Raw genomic sequence first — 16,475 nt, 5'->3', positions numbered from 1 at the left:
GCATGTAGAAATGCATAACAAGGGACATTCATGTAATTATATACATGTATGAGAGTGGTATCATTGGATGATTAAATAATACCACTGAACATATGGTGATACTACATATGCATATAATACATTATATATGTATTCAGTTGCACTAAATTTATACATAAATAGTACCACTCAAAATTTAATGATACTATATAAGCTTATAGTAGAACAATCAACATGTGGTCCCTCATCACGTGACGTCTCTCTTCCTATCTCTCTCTACCACGTGTTTTTAGAATATTTTTATACGTAGTAATACATAACATTCATCCCTTTAAAATTCCTCTACGACCATAGATACATACATACAGATATACAATAATTATACGCTGACACTCCGTATCAAGGGTTTGGTGAGAATCAACCAAAAATGTTCTAAAATCGGGAGGAAAGTCCTAATTAGTTTAGGTTTGAGCTTTCTCTCATTCCCTCAATATCAGTTTTATAAGCCAGTTCAATTTTGGGTGCAATTGCAAAAGGACGGGACTACGAGAGTACGAGTATCCTCTAAACCGCAGAAACAAGGGTAAAGAACAAACAGATTAAAGCAAAATTCCCAATTCATATGCAATGTTCATTGGTCTGGAAGAGACGATGATTACATCAAAGAATCACCAGGTCAATTTCTATAAATCATTCTTGATTTGTTTGCAATCACATTGATTCTCTTAGGGTTTCTACTTGTGGTAAATAGCTCACTCTTTTTCAATCTATAAATAATGTTATTTATTCAATGTGCGATCATCGAATTTCGAATTATTTTATGTTTACAATTGATTGGAATTTGGGAAATTAAAGGTTTTGAGTTAGCTGTCTTCACCATGTGCTCTCATTTGATACGGAATACTAATATAGATGCTTTAGTGGAGTTTCTTTTTGTTAATGTTTATACCTCTTTTTTCTCCTTCCCTCATTTTTGTAATTGGGTTGTTAAAAAGTGTTTGATTGACTGTTCTTGTCGGTTAATTCTTTTTAATTTCATGTTGACTCGTGTCCGATTACTTAATTCAAGTTATAAACTATACCCGAAATAAGATGATCTGATTTTGGCCGTAGCAGACATTAATCCAATTTTACTGGTTAAGGTGTGACCGCGTGAGTGTGTACATACTCGAATATGACCATCACCTGAATATAATTTTGGCCGAATTAACCCGATTTGAACTTAATCTGTATAGCCAATTTGCTAGATGTAGTTGGTTAGCAATTTTAAACTATAAAGTAATAATATGGTGTTACGATGTTAGATGTACTTTTTACCCCATATGGAAATGATTTTGGTACCACAACTTTAAGCAGCTTATATCATAGATTTGAATATATTGAATTTTTGATGGTTGATGTCAACTTTCAGATGTAATTAGGCGTCTCTTTCCAATTTCAGTGTTTGGTTCTTCATTTTTAATTGAGTTGGAAAAAGTTGCTGCTGGACATTTTTCAGTTTTATATAAAAAAAGGATTTATTATACTCGTAGTTTAATGATAAATAAATAAAGTTGGATTTTTTGTTTTTATTTTACTGTAAAGCAGTAGGCTGGTCAATGCCTTTTGTCAATTGGAGGTTTAATAATACAAAATCTTTGCAATCATATGATATGAGTGGCTTACATTTGGTCTTGGCATCCTTTTGTGTAGGGGAGTGTTTGTGTAGCCCTATAGACATAGATTGCTTGTTTATTTAATTTGATTAACTGTGTAAGATTTCACATTCAATCCAAGCTGCATTTTCTAGTACTAAACCTGTTTTAATTTTAATTTTAGAAATGGAATTATAACTTGATAATCCAGGTTTATTATATTATTCGTGGTTGTAACTGATTTTAATTTATACCGTTATGCATGAATACCTATTTTTTCAATAAGGTTTTTATATAAAATTTTTAGGGTGTTTTTATATTCACTGCTTTGTTTCATTGATAATGATATTATACTACTTTTGTCTAGGAATGATAATTCTGGTGTAAAATTTTTCCATTTTCAGATATCTTGGAAAATAGTTTGTAAAAATTTTGATTTACGTTTAGATTTTTCAAGAACTTCCTTGAATTGAGTAACAAAGAGTGTCGAAATAAAAAATGTTTTTTAAAAAGTGTCTCTTGGTAAATACATGTTATATCTTGAATTATGAAAATTTAGGATAATGTGATCATTTGATCTTGGACAGAGGGAGTATTGTGAATGGTGTATGCATATTATTCTTTGCAAGATAGTCTCATTTCGCCCATCTCATCTCCCACTTGACTATTTACAATTGCTTTTGGTGAAGCTTTGAATTGGCAGTCAGAGATTTTGATTATGTATTTTCTACGTTGCTCGAAGAGAATGTTGCTTTACTTTCAGGACAAAATGCAAGATCTGAACTTATGATCCACGTAGTATGTATATGACTAGAAGAAAGGGAATTGAGGTTCATCGTTCATTTGGAGGATTTAGTCATGAAATTTAAAATTTTCAAGTAACTTTTCTTCAGGGGGTTGGGGGGTGGTGGTGTGCTTTTGGATGTATAGTGAAGTGTCCTGTACCATACAATTGACCGGCAACTAATTTATTAGGGTGTTTTGGAGGGGAGGAGATTTTCAGGTGCTTGTTGTACCACCCTGATATTGTTGGTTAGGACAAGGAAGGGAAAATGGAAGTTTGCTGCCATTAGTTACAGACACTAGCTACATTTTTTGCTGAGGTATAATGTTGTAAAGTTGGAAGGTTTTATCACCTGGGTTTTCCAAGTAAAGATTTAATTATTTTTAAAAAATCTGTGTATTGGTTTACAGTCTCTAATTGTTTTTTGACTAATTATGATTAAAGCGTTCCTCTGGACCTCCCCATGTTTTGCCTTTTGGGACTATGCTGGGTGGTTAGATGATGGATGAGTGATGGCTGGTACTGATTCTGGGTGGTTAGATGATGGATGAGTGATGGCTGGTACTGATTCTGGGTGGTTAGATGATGAGTGATGGCCTAGAAAATGGAATTGAATGGAATTGTATGTAATTTTGAAATCTGACTCTGTTTCTTCATCAAGATTCCAAAAATTGATAAACTATCATTTTAAGTGTTGATGTGGGGAAGATTGTTTAAAATCTGACCTGCGGAATATTTTGCTTGCATGGAAACAAACTGTATATTGAGTGACTTGTTGATTAGGACAAGGAAGGGAAAATGATGATAAGAAGTTTACAATGAATTTTTCTAAAATATTTGATTACATAGAACAACTTACATATATTACATCTGTATCTCTTAGGACCTTTCTACTTCAGAGCTATATAGTAACTGTAAGTAGAAATCATTATGAATTTTGTATTTTATGACTTTGTCTCTTCCTTATCTAAAGCAGCATGGCCAGCACCTGGACTGTGGCCAGGCTTAGTAGGCCGGTAATCATCTGTTCCTTCTGCATGGGGATGTACTACACCAGGATGCTTGCCTTTTTTTGATGCAATGCTATCTGAGTTGCTTATAAATAGATGACCAGCCCCGGGACTGTCCCCTGGTTTTGTTGGTCGGAAATCATCTGTGCATTTTTCACCAAGACAAAATCCTGTTTTCTGTACACCCATTTTGTTTTTGTCAAGATGGCCAGCACCAGGATTGCCTCCAGGAGTTGTAGGTTGGAATTCATTGGTAGATAACTGCGCTGAATCACTGAAAAATGAGGTAGGACTTGATGGTGAGGGTACTCCTGCAGCTGTAAGGTTTGGATCCTCCTTGTCTTCTTCAGCATGCCCAGCACCTGGGCTGTGACCTGGTGAAGTACGTCTAAAACCATCTTCTGATCCTTCCAAGCTATTCCAAATTTTAGGATTTACAGTTTTTGGGTTTGGTGAGGTTTTTTCTGTGTTAGTCGTGTAAGAGTGACCTGCACCAGGGCTGTGTCCTGGTGCTGTAGGTTTAAAATCATCTGAGCATTTTACACCCAGACAGTTGCTTTGCACACTGCTGTCTACTCTGCTTACCCCAAATGAATCAAACTTGTGACTGCTTGGGGAGTTTTGAGTAGGCTTCAAGGAGGGGAATTTTTTTTTATGTATTTCAGTTGGAGGAATTTTAGCTAATTTTTTCTGTGGAGTACTTTTCTTTGGTGATGTTTCACTGTGTTCAGAATTATAAATTTGGCTTCTCAGCTTTTTGATTCCTCTATGGGAGTGGCTCGGGACAAATTTAGTCTCTTTTCCACTTTGTGACCTTATAGGTCTCCCTTCACCATATAGAAATTGACTGGTAAAGATAATTAGCAAAAATGCATGAGTGATCATGCATGAAATTTTAGCCATGCTTAGAGAAGAGGATTTATTTATTATAGATGTGATTGAAGAGGGCTTTTTTTATGGTTGTTGCGGCTCTTGAAACTGCTTTGGAAATTTCAGTACTTGGAGAAAACTTAAGGTTAGGGAGAGGAAGTATTTGCGATGATTTACAAGAGGTCTTAGCTTGGATATATATAGATAATATGATGGGCAAAAAATATCGTGACCACTAGCTAGCATTTTCCTACTTAAACATGTTAAGGGTGAACTTGAATTTGCTTTTGTAGAAGGGTCCCCACTAAGAGGTCCTAATTTTAAATCATAATTTAAGATATACTCGTATACATGACTACATGCAATTTCTTTTTATTTATATGAAAGTATACACTTGTACATACATATAGATAATTTTTTAAGCATAACCATTTTTGGTCAAAAATCTGATTTGTTGTAATTTTTGAATCAAGTTATGCAATATATACCGTTAAAAGTCTCTGAAAGTAAAACATTATAGGGATAAGTACGGGCAGACAGGTTGATTGACTGGAAATCTTCTAAAATGGCTTGGAGCAGTGTAATTTATTTCACAGTACACTTTTGTATGCAGAATGGTACGGGAATGCAGTATGGTAATTTTGTTAATAATACTCCAAAAGCATATCATTGTTTCACTCATTTCAGATCATAGTCCTTGGGGGGACTATGAAAGTAGGTAACATCTTCATTTTGGCCTTGCAGGATACAGTCATAGCAATAGGTTTTAACCCTAATCATGTTTTGGCTATGTGATATCGTTATATGATAGGATTCTATCATCAATATACCAGCAATTTTATATAAACAGAGTATTCTTGATATAGTTGATTGCTAGAAATCAAATTGTAAAATTAAGTTTTGTTGTATAGTCTGCCTGTAGTTGTATCTTCATTCTCTGAAACTGGAACAGAATACTGTTACATTCCCAATGAATATGGAGAATAGAAGTTTGGTGTATTAAGACTTAAGTTGGCTCTTGTTAGTATCTTAGTAAAGCCTATTGACTTTGTGGAATTCTGTTTTCCCTATCCCTCTTGATATGTCTGGGAGTAATTGGAGACTATACTTGATGATTGGGTGAGCAATTAATATTTCTCACCATGCTTTCAAAGGAGGTCTTGATGAGTTTGATTTCCCATTGTGCTTCATTTACAAAGGTTGAAGCACATAAGAGACTTTAGAATCTCAACCCTTTCTGTATAGTTAGATTGATCTAACTACAACGAATGCTAATATGTCTCTGGCAAAGCTTTTCTAAATTTCACCCCCGCCCTTTCTCCTATTATTGTTGGTCATTCTCTCTGGTTTGTGTTTTCTGTTTCACTGTACCTTGCTCATCTTGCATGCTAGTCTGCCAGGTGCTAGGTCTTGTGCATATTGGCTTCCATAAAAAATGCTGGTGCTGCTCAAGGTGGCTGTTTTTTTTTTTTTTTTTTTTTTTTTTCTGTTTCTTGCTATTTTTTTTTTTGTTTTCATCCTACAGTATTCTTATTAGAGACCGGGCCACTATTCTCTGCCTTTACTGTGATCTTATGTAACAAACACTTCAGTACTAGTTTAAATTCTGATCCTTTCATGTATCTGATCTTTCAATGGAAGAATGAAATGTTGCTTTTATCTTTTCACTTTTATAGGAAAGTCAAATATTTTTTTAAAAAAGAGATTAACATGTATCTTGGGCTATTCTTGGCAGAGGAGTGGAAGATTATTATTCGATGTTTATGACTTGTGAGTTACGGAAGAAGAGAGATCCATCACAAAATTATATTAACAATGCTGGGATTCCTTGTAGTACCCACTTGGAGCTGTATAGTGACTATAGTCACCCTTTTTATGGATGGATGGCAGCATCCCTTGGAATTCTGGGTCCATACTTAAGGTGAGATACATCACCCATTTGTTTTTTGAAATGTTGATAAAGTTATTGACCGAGGTGTCTGATTATTTAGCTGTTAGATGGACGATTAATTCTGCACATTTTCCTTTTTCCTTTGCTTTGTCGTAATTTTAAATATATATTCATCACATATATAAAAGGAAATCTATACTTCAGAAAAAATCACAAAGCAGTATCTATGCTTCACAGTTGCTTTGTTTGTTCAAATTTCTGTAGGCATGCTCACTCGGCAAGTATGGTACTTATAGTGTGATGCTTCATCTGGCATGTGATTGAGAGTACTTTTTGTCTCCAATCCTTTCATCCTGTATTCTTGTTATTGGTCTGTTTTCTCTGTACATTCTGCTGTGCTTTATTTGCCATTTTTAAAGATAACTTTAGTTGATTTTAGAATCTCAATGAATGTTTAATAGGTATTTGGCTTCTATAAGACTATGATTCACATATTTGGTTAAACTAACGATATGAAAGATGTGTATGTCATGTATGCCACATTGACTCTTTAATCAAAATCCATGAGGATATTAGAAGTCGGGGTAAAAAAAAAAAATGCAAGAACATGTATAGAAGTTGAAGATGAAATTTATGTAAAGATATTGTGTAAGACAATTGAAAACAAATAATGAAATGTTATTTTATTTTTAATTTGATTGTTTTAAATTTATTTTTTTAATCTCTTATTTATTTCATTTAAATGCAAAATGAAAATAGCATATATTACATTACGGGGGACTAAAACCCCAAATATTATATATATATATGCTATTTCCATTTTGCGTTAAAAAGTATTGAAATAAGAGATTAAAAAAATAAATTTAAAACAATCAAATTAAAAATAAAGTAACATTTTGCCATGTTTTATTTACTTCAATACACCTTTTTCATGAGATGCTTGTGTGTGTATCTTTACTTTCAATGGAAGAGAATACAAACACTTGTTTTTAGTTTTAAAAAACACAAAGTATATTGTTATTATTGAAGTGATCAATGCTTTTATAAAAGTTAATCAAATCACATATTCAATCATATTGCATAACAAATAGGAAGTGGAGAAGGTGATAGGATGATTCTTGTAGTTTTGTATTTATTTTGGATGGAAATTAGGAATTAGGGGTTAAGGATGTCACACATAGAAAAAAAAAATTCCTGTTATAAAATACAACATAATAATTTCTATTTTCTAATTCATCCCTAATAGAATCTAAACGGGACATTAGGATCGTATTCACAGCCATATGGTTGTTCTGGCGGTCATCATTGGATATGAAAGTTCAAGTTGGACTGGCAACATGTTTCAATTGATTTTTACTTGTAATAATAGAGAAATATGTATATAAAAAAAGTAGATCTTTAAATTTTTTAGAGAACTAAGTATTTTAGGTAACTGTATTATTTGTATATAAGACACCAACTATAATTTAGGTGCATAAAATAACACCAATTAAGTTTGCTTATGTTTTCAAAAAAAAAAAAAAAAAAAATTAAGTTTGCTTATACAACAACACCACACTGGGTATGCCATTAATATGTCACCATAATTTTTGGAGTCCAAAGAATATATTTATTTTTTTGTGATGGCAAGACAGGCTCGAGGCTTCGGAAAGGGAGTGATGGAATATTATGGTCGTTGTGTAGGTGGGAATTTATTTGAATTCATAGCGATATGCAGTTGTGTGTATCGAAATAATTATTGGTGTAGCCGGTAGCCCTATACACCTATCTTAGTTGGTGTTATTTCGGGCACTGAAACTGTAGTTGATACTTGATGTGAGAACTAATAAGGCGAGTATTTTGATATACATGTGCGAGGCATGATTCTATTGAGGTGAGATTCAAATAGATCACTACTTTATTCTCTATTAAATGTTTTGAATTTTTAGAGCATTCTAACAAAGTACACTTACATTTTGGAAAAACTCTAAGATTCCATAATAAATTGGACACTTCATAGCTCACATATGGATTTTCACCAAAGATGGTAAAAGTCTAATATATTCTATGGAACTTTTGGAATCATGCTCCTGACCGCAGGTATTAGTCAATTTCGGCTTGCTCATTGTTAACCATCCATTCTATTGGACATTCTTTCTCAATTGTTTAGGTTTGATACCACTGTACTGTGATGTGAAATCTTTGTTAGCACATTTGTGAAGATTGTATTTATTCTTATACCATGTTGTCTCATATTCACCATGTCTCTAAATGAAAACCTTATTTCTACCAAAAATTGTCCCTAGCCTTATTTTTCATTTGAGCGGAGTCCATCATCCAGCCATACACCAACTTTTTAAATTTTTTTTTAATTTTTTTTTTAAAAATATTTATATACTAATAATCATTTTGAGACTAAGGCTTGTTGCTATTGTATATACTATGAAGTATTAATTAACAAACCCCTCGAACTTCACCATATGTTTTTTACATCCCCAAAAGTAAATTTCTTTCCACTACATCCCTTTTAACATATGTCAATAATACATTAATACCTCACATTTCCACTTTAGAAATTGTGCACCCAAAAGATATGTCTTTTATTTAGGGACAATGATTATTAATTTTCATCTGTTTTGTAAGCCGTAAAATTATGTATGTAGTGTTACAACACAATTTACATGGGAATGTCCATGATAATGCTTCTTCATTTGATATATGTGCTTTGGCTATGAGTATCCACCCGTTTTTTGTAAGGAGTACAATTACAACAAAACTTACATGTAAATGTCCATGGTAATGCTTCTTCATTTTATGTATGTGCATGGCGATGTGTATCCACTGTTTAACGTTGAAATCCCTGTTCTTTCCTTTCCAGCGTTTGTGGTGCTTTCGTTCTTGGTGCATATAATGAATGATACCTGTACTATTAATCATGTTATAGTCGACCAAAAGTCTAGTCAAAATCACCAAAGTTATGGGGGTCCCGACCACTACTCGTCATGGCATGATGTATATTATTTACATTTGATTTATGTTAGTCCAATGGAGCAAATTTGGACTTCTTGAAGATCCTTGATTTCCTGTGATCTTTCTGTTTCCCTTGGGAATAATTAAGATAGAGATTTTTGCAGTGGGGACAGGGGTTGGCTTTTCCTCAGGTTTAGGAATTTTCTCATCAGTTTTTGATATGGTTTAATAATAATCATGCAAAGGGACGGCTCTTCACAGTAGTTGAAAAGGTGCAATAACATAATATAGTAACATCGCCGCTTGGATTTTTTTTGGTACTAGGATATTGTGCTAACCATTACTAATTTGGTAGGCTATAGTGTATTTTGAGGTTAGTGCATCACATCAACCTTTTGAGGTGCTTATGTGGTGGCAACTTTCTGCCACAGACATTATCTTGTGCTTTAGTAAGTGACAATTTTTATGTTGATTTACTCCACCTGTTTCATAATGTACTTTATACCTATATAGTTATAATGGACTTTATCAAGAAAAAATGTCACATTTTCAAATTATATTAAAAATCAAAACCGAATTGTTACCGTTTCCAGTTTTTCATTCCATCTATGTTTTTCTCTTTTTCATACCTCAATCTCATTTCTTTTATCTATAAGTTCATTTATTAAAACACACTTGTTTGTGCCCAACCCATATGTGCAATTTACTCTGGAGCAAAGGCGGTATGCTTTTACCTTACGCATACTTTATTGTTTTCATCTGCTGTTAAACTCCGGTGGTAAATGCATATAGCCCATGTGAATAACTCCCATTATTCTTAATGATCCTATGAATTCTGAAGAGGGTGAAATACGAACCAGTAAATCAAGAAGACAATGATACATCTATTTATTGCATGATAAGGAAGCATGGTGAAGCTTTATTTTGTCTTGATCTACCAAACCGTCCAAAATACATCCTTATAAGCTTTTTCTGATTTTATGGAAAGGTTTTTCTTGTGAGATAAGCTTCCTCTTTGTTTTCAGGAATTTACAGCAAGTAAATTTACAAAGCATTTTGAATGTTTCGCCAGATCCACTCCTGCCAAAATTGTAAATGGGGACTCAGTAAGTTGTCACTATTCACAATATCGTTTCAGTTACTGCTGTAAGGTAAAAAAACCTGCCTATATGTTGCATCTTACAAACTCATAACAATATCTTTAATGCACTATTATTTCTGCTGTGAATATATTTTGAAGATGATTATGGTGAACTAAAATTTTCTGAGATTTATAAAGACACTTTAGAATAGGGGCCGATTTCATCGTTGTGATAAAAATGTTTTCCTCGGTTGATTGTAAACAAATGTTTAGGTATTTGGTAAAAGATAATGGAAGTAGTTATCTGTAAATGCCGTATATATTGAGTGTATAGTGAGGTACATGTTCCCTTAGATGTTTAATTTGAATTGTACCATATTGAAGAGAATATATACCACTATGTGAGAGGGAGTGTTATGATTAGAAGAATCATCTTCTGTGGACAAATATTAGCAAAAAAGATGGCATTGGCTAGGAAGGATTCTTTGCTTGTTTTGCTTATTTTAACCATAATTTGCTGTCAAACCTTGTTAACTAGTATCCACTGTACTCGATTATAACAAGTATCCACATAACTATGTATATATTTTTTATGTATAAATCAATGGTTAAAGTGGATTATGTAAATAGTACAAAAAGTCTTAATGGGGCATATATTAAAAACGAAGGGAGTACGTTTATTTATACACTTACCCACTCCATCTCTTTTACTTTATCCTTCTTTTTCTTATACTTACTTTTGTATATTTATGTAGAACAAGAGTGTATAACTGTATAATAAGTGAGTCAAACTTTTAGGGAGGGATTTAAGTGAGTATATCTTATTGTGACATAACTGACATTTCAACATCCAAAATCTAAAAATTTAAACATTAGCGTGCGCACACTCACACACACACACACAAAAAAAAAAAAAAAAAAAAAAAAAAAAAAAAAAAAAAAAGAGGTATTCCCTTAATTAAAGTAGTCGAACGTAATATGATTACCAATTTTGTCAACTCAAGAATCAAGGCCATTGCTACTAAGCTTTCTATCTCTTGAATCTTGATTGATACTTTCAATGTCAATTTTTTTTATAAAAAACTAGAATCTTACAAACTTCCCAGATTATAGATGGACCATAATTGGAATTCTAGTAATCAAAGGTTTAGCGATAATATTATGTACCCCAAATTCTCTAACATTATGAATGGCACCATAAGTACTCTAGTTGCATTCAAAACAAGGCAAAGAAGGGATTATGAAAGTTACTTAAAAGCCAAATCTTGCAACATTTCTGTAAGACCTTGAGAGGATGAAATAAGGTTTCCTAAATTAGCCCATCCACTAAATAATGGAAGGATTCTTTTTTAGCTTTTTCCTGGAGAATTAAATGATACACTTGTGAGTGAGACTAAGAGAGATGATAGTCTAAAGTTTGGGATGTATGATTGTCCTCTAGATGTATTTCAACCATATTTAGGCATTCTAAACATGCTCAGTTGATGCTTGGGTTTTATTTGGTTTGTTTGGAGGAGAAAAAGGGGGGGCGAGAAGAGAGGAGGGGGGGGGGGGGGGGGGGTTGAACATGATAACTAGAGCTTATCCTTTTGAGCATATTGCATAGTCTCGAAAAACGGATATATACCACCGGCATGCCCAAGCCCAAATAAATTAGTAAAAAACGCATGAATAATGTGTTGACTTTACAATTTAAGCCAGTAGTAACTAGTAAAAACTAAAAAGCCGAGAAGGCCTTGAATGATAAGGCAGGCCTCCAGCTTTTGTCCTATTGGAGAAGCGATATTGTACTTGGAATGCTAGGCTTAATCATCCAGGAAATTATCAATATTATGTACGGTATAATTATGGAGCAAATGTTGAACTTGTTCTCTTTGAATCTTTGACCTTCAGTAGGCGGATACTTGTGAAGGTGTCACAGCCTCACAAGTTATGTACTCAGTCTTAGTTTTTCTCTGGCATTAGGAAATTATCTTTTACTTTCTCTATGTAGTTGAGGTAAGTAAGGAGCTTATTATGACTTCATGTTATCGGCGTAGGAGTGCAGTCAACTTGATATAGTTATTCACCTGCAAGCCCTGCTTTTATGCGATCTGTTCTTCCACTCAGTGAAATACTATCGCACTGTTCAAAGCCTGAACATGTTTTGTGGTAAAAGTTTCTTGGAGCTTTTTTTTTTTTTGAAAAACCATGTGCTCTTTGAAGTTTGACAATGTTTCAAACTAAAGTAATTTAATTGATTGTGTTCTTTACCATGCATAATTGTTAGTGCTCCATTTGTTCTGCAAATTTGTAGTTAAGTACATGTGGTTTGGCTTAAATTATCATCACTATATGTTGTGAATGACCAGTTCAATGTAAAAAAAGGGTTCATTCTAGTCAGGAACCTGATGAAGTGAGCTCTAGAGGGGTAAATCGTAGCTGTATTATCATTAAATTTTTTCTAAATTATATTTGTGATGTAGATTGAAGTTATTATTGGTAATCTTTAGTGAAATAAGTTTATGATCTGAGATTGATTTATTCAACCAATAAAAGACTCAGATTAGTAATATCTCTTTCTATTGTGGTCAAGCATAAGAGCATTGCAGTAGTGTAGAAATTTTCTAGTGGTGATTTTCAGAAATTTCTTAATACTAACTCATCTACTCGTGTTTTAGGTGTGTTCGGAAAATTTATAATGGTGAGTAATTCAAATTTTTGGATCATCAAGTTGCCGTGAAACTGTTATATTAACTTTGTGGGGAGATTGGAAGCTTGTTGCTCAAAACTTTCACTCAATTTTTATCTTTTTAGAAGTGGATGGTAAAGTACTATGATATGCAACTATACTTTGTATTTTAGCTAAATCTGTCGAGTCTTATGGTTGCCCCGAGCTGGAGATATTGGCGGATAAGGAAATAGACTTGGAAAATGGATGGAGTCCCATATTGCATGCATGCATAGTATCTTGACATAAGTATTGCATAAAATAAACGCAAATGGGTGAACATAGAATAGAAGTAAAGAACTGACTTCATAGATCAAATGCATGTTAGAGGCGCTTGAACATGCAAGTATACAATTATTCTGGCATGTAAATGACCTAGTTGTGGAGTAAATGTCCAGCACCAGGGCTGCGACCTGGGGCTGTGGGTCTAAAATCATCTAAGCGGCCAGGGGATGACGGTGGACCTGGCGGTAACTGAGATTCATCAGTGACTTGAACTGGAACTGTATGTTGGAGCTCATAAGCTTCTGTTTCGCTATCTGGTTTGTCATCATGCATGTTTATGTGTTTTTTTATGGTTTCCTTTGTTTCTTGGTGAATATGAAACTTTTGGAAATCTTTGGTATTCCCTAATCTCAGTTGCCTGCCTAGGACAAACTGAATTTTTTGGTGGAAAAGCATTGCCAGAATGAGCCAAACAACTATCAACTTACTGCAGCCCATTTCAAGCTTGAAGTTAGGGAGGAGGAAAAGGAAGGTTTAGGCTCTTAAGTGTCTAAGCAGAGCAAGATGCTCTTACCTCTCAACTTCTAGTCATATTTATAGTACTTGAACACTAACCCTTGAGAGTTGAGACCATCATACCAGTTCCAGCCACCTTGGAGATTCGTTTACGTATATTTTTTATATGTTTGAGTGGTTAGGGGTGGGGGCCATGATTTGATTAATGCATGCGTGATGCACTTTGTTCAATGCTTGACTCTGGCTATTAATATATGTGATGTTTCATACTAAGTTGTATATGTAATGAATATTGTCATTTCTCGTCCATTTAAACAAAGCTTGAAGAGTCACTATGCAGACGTGACAACTTCCACTATGATGTTTACTTTTAGTTCCTAGCTGTTTGGAATTAATTAGTTAAACAATTACCTTTCCGATCATCGGAAAAACTACTACTGGTTTATTCTGCTTGGGGGTAAGGATTGTATATAATGTTATTGGGATTGTTGGGAATTGGGATCCATGGTAACTTAGTAACTCAGTGACTGCTTTGCAGCAGCTTCATTTGAAGTGCCAAGATTAAGGTGTGGTAATAAGTATCGCCTTGTCCATGACTAGGAAAAGCAAATGGGAAGAGTCGTGTGATGGAAAAGTCGTTACCTAGTAGTAGTTAGTTTGCAGGGTTAGTGAGTAACAATTGTGGGAGGTGAAATAGTAAATTAGATTTGCGTTTTTTATTCCCTCCGTTTCATATTATCTAGAGACTTGACCAACTCTTTTAATTCCATACTGTCTTTTTATAATACAATACCTTTACAGTACGATTTGTCCTTGCAGATTACCTATGCAGTAATACTTGAGGAATATATACCAATTTGATAACTACTTAATTGTATGGGTCTTTGGTTGCTCTTGAAAGATGTATAGTGTAAGGGGTCTTTGGTTTTTATGGTGGCTATAAGTGGTTTTTATGGTCTTTGGGCCAACACATGGTGGTATTTGTTTCCACCTTCATTTTTTAAAGCCGAACCTTTCCCTGGGAGAAAAATCTGTCAGTCTGCCAGACTTCTCAACTTCTTAGAAACGTTCCCAGTAAGCATGATGCCTCAATTCCACACACCCATTACTCCATTACTCTACATTACTACCAGGCGAGTTGTTAAAGGTGAAGTAAGAGGGTATTATCTTTGGAGATTTGATATATTTTTCAGATGAACTGAAGTCGATTTTTAATGATTTTGGTATATATGAAAGGTCTTTGTAAGTCTTATCATTACTACATTACATATTTTGAAGTACAAAGTATAAATTTTTGTGCTCTATTAAACATTTATGCTCTAGCTCACACCTTGTTAAGATACAATGAAGCCATTCTTCATTTCACTATTGATGCATATACTTGGTGCTGTTTGCAAATTTCGATGACATCACAATCTGAAACCTTTTGAACTTATGCAGGATAGATTTTCGGAAGAGAGACATTGGTGTTGCATGTATCACAGTACTGGGACTGATGATATACTTACTTGGTGCCTTTAGACAGCTGAACAAACTTTCTAGTCAGGCTTCCAGCTTTCCAACTAAAAGTTGTCTGAGGATGTTGAAAGTGTCTTAAATTTAAAGTCGACTTTGGCGTTAAACCGGCTGCTGTATCCAGCCGCAAAAACTCCCCATATGGTAAAAGGTATCATTTTCTCTGTTAAGCACAAATATTGAGTCGAATTTTGTCCTGGTCTTTTGTTTATTCGGTTGAATATGCTATATGCTTCTGTACTGTCGGATATATTATAAAGCTGGCAACTTGCGTTTTACAAGTACAATTTTGGGAGTTCACATGGATCCTTAGAGCCTGCTTCACAGAATACATTACTCTGTAATTTGTTGGTTGAGCGTGTAAAATAATACGAACCGTCAAGTAGTGTGTAGAGAAACATATAATATGTTTGTTGAGGTGGCGGGAGTGTTTTATTAGTCATCAAAGTTCAATATTTATTTATTTGTTTGTTTTTTAATATTCTTGTGATTTTTTTCACTTTCTGTTGGCTGATTTTACCACTTCTAGGAGCTGCAGGTGAATTCAAGTTGACAAGAAAGTAGAATGAATCACTTGTCATGTGACCATGATTTGCTGATGTATTGTTGAGGAGTTGCTAACTTTCCCTGATATTTGGAGTGCTTAGCATCTTCAGCATCATAGCTGGTTTTGTGCACTTCCCTGCTTTACCATCATGTGTTTGCACATTCTCGAAAGTAGTTTCATTGCACGAGCTTATAGTAGCTTTGCAACTACATTGAGTATCTTGTTTTAGACCCAGTCCGTCCTCAGAGTTGTTCATTTATTCTAATTATCGGGTTCAAGTCAAGTTGGATGAATCTTGTGGTCCATTAGGTAGTCGGTAGTAAATTATGCTATGGAGTACTTGTTTTGAACTTGTGTAATTTTGGGGGAGTTCTCGTGTCATTGTAAATGCATGTTTTGATATTCGTTGAATAATTATGAAATTTCTTCCTAATACTTTAAATTCTCTACACAATTGTGCTTGTTTGAGCATGGAAAAAAGTTCAGTTTAGAATTTATAAAAAAAAAAAAAAAAAAAAAAAAAAAAAATCCTTACAAATGTCCTAGAATACTGTAAATTCGTAATGTATGATAGTGTTCAACTATATTCTATTCTATGGTACAGAATTTTCACGTAACAACGCAATAAATTAGGTTGATTTTTTTTTTTTTGGCTTGCATTCATTTTTCAGGTTCAAAACAATTGGCAATCTGTAATTTACGGAATTGTCTACAAAATACAACAGAAGTTTATACAATTCTGATTTTCACAGTAAAAACCTATG

At 33.9% G+C, this 16,475-nt stretch overlaps 1 long non-coding RNA gene across 1 annotated transcript; it reads left to right on the top strand.

The window, feature by feature from the left end:
* Positions 1 to 490: 490 nt before the first annotated feature.
* On the top strand, positions 491 to 16,123 carry LOC145563106 (uncharacterized). Its single transcript, XR_014094511.1, has 6 exons — positions 491 to 654; positions 6,013 to 6,198; positions 10,143 to 10,223; positions 12,859 to 12,881; positions 15,090 to 15,315; positions 15,694 to 16,123. It is a non-coding gene; the product is annotated as an uncharacterized LOC145563106 (long non-coding RNA).
* The last annotated feature ends 352 nt before the right edge of the window (positions 16,124 to 16,475 follow it).

The sequence above is a fragment of the Chenopodium album genome, chromosome 10 (assembly GCF_948465745.1).
Source record: "Chenopodium album chromosome 10, dcCheAlbu1.1, whole genome shotgun sequence".
Classification (NCBI taxonomy): domain Eukaryota; kingdom Viridiplantae; phylum Streptophyta; class Magnoliopsida; order Caryophyllales; family Amaranthaceae; genus Chenopodium; species Chenopodium album.
Note: the sequence above shows the minus strand (reverse complement) of the source record. Positions and strands in the feature narration are given on the sequence as shown.